Genomic DNA, 2,960 nt, shown 5'->3' with positions numbered 1-2,960 from the left:
CCAGTCATCGAGGGAGTTGAGGACTGAGAATTAGCCATTTGATTTGACAAGAAGGGGTTCAGTAGTGACGCTGACAGGAACCTTGCGAATGGCACAGTAAGAGCAACAATCTGAAAAAAAAAAAAGAGCAACAATCTGGAGCAAGTTCAAGCATGAAAGGAAGAATAAGAATCAGAGCCATTTTTGAAGAGGTTTGCTCGAAAAGAGTTAAGGCAATATCAAAAGGGAGATTCAGGGTCAAGTGATTTTGGCTGTTTTTGTGAGGAGAGGATACTATAATTTGTTTGCATGTTTCGTCATTACAGCTCACAAATTAGAACTCTTCAGTAACAACACAGATTCGGATGAATTTGCCTGTTTTCAGAACTCTTTTGATGGCTGATGTGACTCATTCGTCTCTTAGTATTCTATGGGCTTACAGACTTCGTACTTCATAACATTAGAAACATATGTCCTACTGGTCTTTTCTAAACCTTTTAACCCACTGTCTGCTCTGGAATCATCAGTAGAGACCTGAAAATTAGAGATGTGCTGTGCGTGTGTGTCTGTGTACATGTGAGAGAGACAGAGAGACAGAGAGTTGAGAAGCAAGCTGTACATTACTTAAAATCTGATATTTATAATCCGTTTTGGCCAAACTTCTAAAAAAAGAAATTGATCAAGCAGGAAAATAGTTCATCCAGAAAATTAAAGTAATGCTTCTTTTTGCATGCAACAATTTCTTCTGCTTAATCTCCTTGATCTTTCCAAATTAACACCCTCCAAAATTAAATTTACTTTAGACATGCATAATTTCTAAGATTTGATCCTAGTCATTTCCTGTGCAGGTTTTTCAAAGAAAGCGATGCAATCTGTAAGGACGGATCAGTTGCATGACCAGACTATCCTAAAAGACTAATAGTTTTTCAACTAAATAGAATTAATTTATGTTTAGAGGAATATATTGAGCAATGTGAACCTTAAATGTGCTTTTTTTCTCTTTCATATATATAAATGATATGTGGAATAAAAACAGTGTCTGTGTGGAGTTTGTGTAGCTTGGTGTTTGGGACTTTTTTTGTTGGCCTGAGATGCACTGACACACTGTTGTTCTGGGACTACGGTTCCAAGAAAAGCCATTGTAGACTTTTCTCTTAGGAGGTCATGATTGATATGCAATTTTTACCCATTGGCATTCTTAAACTTGTTTGTCTTTTTATTAAAGAAAAAGTGTTAGGATAAGTAATTGGAAGAAAATTGTTTTTATTCATTATTATATGGTACAAGAGAATTAGAACAAACCCTCTTATCCTCCTTTTTGCAAAAATTAGAGAAGCATTTCAGGACCTTTGTCTTGTTTCTTATTCATTTCTCACTATCAATGTCACAGGCATCAAAACACAGGTGGGTGCTTAACTACGTTTAGACGATAATGGTGATGATGGTGGTTATCGGTCGTAGCAAATATGCAACTGGACTTTCTCTCGAATAACTGAGTTAAGGGTGGTATTTTCCCATAAAATATAAAAAGTAAGAACTTGTCCTATACACCTAATTTTGAAATTCTGCTACTTCAATAAGTGTCATAAAGTAGCTGCCAAGGTATTCGGTATGGCCCAGAAGAGCTACTCACAGGCCATTCTTGCCTAATACAGGCAAACTTAAAAAGTAAAGTTCGATTAATTTTTTTCTACACCCTGCCACACAAACAACTGGTTAAGTTTGGGAAAGCAAATGTTTTTTGTCCTAAAATTCATCCCTATCTTCTATTCCTTAAGATCATTAGAATAAAATAATCACTCAATAGATCTGGTTGGATGAACCCCAACGCCATTACTACTACATTCACACTGGTGTTACCATATATAGATAGAGAAGGCATTTCTAGAAATAGGTTATCATTTGTATATATAAGCTAGTATTTATATACATAAGTTTTTATTTCCAAATATAGGTTAATATATATATAGCTAAATACAGGGAAAGAGATTATGAGTTTAAAAATTAGGAATCAAGGTTTGTAGATTCAGTTTTAACCCTGACACATACTGTGACCTTGAGCAAATTAGTTAACCTCCTGGTGGCTTAATTTATACATCTACAGAAGAGTAAATTACCACCTACATTATTTACAGAGAGGATGAGGATTTACTTAACATAGTAATTAGTGGAACTCTATTATTTTGGTAAAATTCTAGCTCAGCTGGAAATCTGCACAGATTTAATTTATGGCAAATCTTAATGCTGAAATAACTACTAATGTTTTTTTTTTAAAGGAACTATCCAACTGTAAAATTGGCAAAATGCTTCCCTTGGGCAAGACAAATGAGTTTACTCTGTTGAAGCAAATCAGCTCATTGGATCAGGCTATAGGCCTAGAGAGTTCAAGGTCACAAGAGTAGCTCCCATATTGCTCAGATACTTTCACAAACAAAACTGTCTGAGCCATGACTTCATTTGCATCCCTGATTTACATCTTCATCTATTGCTCTATAGTATATGGCATAGGTCACCAAGGAATCTGTCCTAAGAATGTAGATACCTCAGTAATATCTCTACCCCCAACTGAATAAGGAATGCAAGACCCAAATCCTGCTAATTGTTTAAGTTAGTAAGATCATTTTTATTTAATTACTAAAAAGTAGGCCTCAAGAACATGGAGGCTTTTGGGGATGCCTGGCTGGCTCAGTTGGTAGAGCATGGGACTCTTGATCTCAGAATCATGAGTTCAAGCCTCACGTTGGGCATAGGGCTTGCTTTAGAAAAATAGTCTACAAGAACATAGACGCTTTTGTCTGTGTTCTATCATATGTCTGGCTCCTTGAACAATGCCTGGTACAAAATAAACAATAAGTATCTGTTGAATAAATTAACTCTCCATCAGAAATTTGGAGGTCTCTTTCCTGTCATTTCCAAATAAGCTATAGGACATCCAGAAGGCAATTTTAAAAATCTCTTTTTTATTATTATTATTATTACAT

At 35.4% G+C, this 2,960-nt stretch overlaps 1 non-coding gene across 1 annotated transcript; it reads left to right on the top strand.

Annotated features, from left to right (window-relative positions):
- Positions 1 to 2,653: 2,653 nt before the first annotated feature.
- On the top strand, positions 2,654 to 2,726 carry TRNAK-CUU (transfer RNA lysine (anticodon CUU)). The gene has a single exon. It is a non-coding gene; the product is annotated as a tRNA-Lys (tRNA).
- Positions 2,727 to 2,960: the final 234 nt, after the last annotated feature.

The sequence above is a fragment of the Vulpes vulpes genome, chromosome 16, assembly GCF_048418805.1.
Source record: "Vulpes vulpes isolate BD-2025 chromosome 16, VulVul3, whole genome shotgun sequence".
In the NCBI taxonomy this organism is placed as follows: domain Eukaryota; kingdom Metazoa; phylum Chordata; class Mammalia; order Carnivora; family Canidae; genus Vulpes; species Vulpes vulpes.
This window is presented reverse-complemented; position numbering and strand designations above follow the sequence as displayed.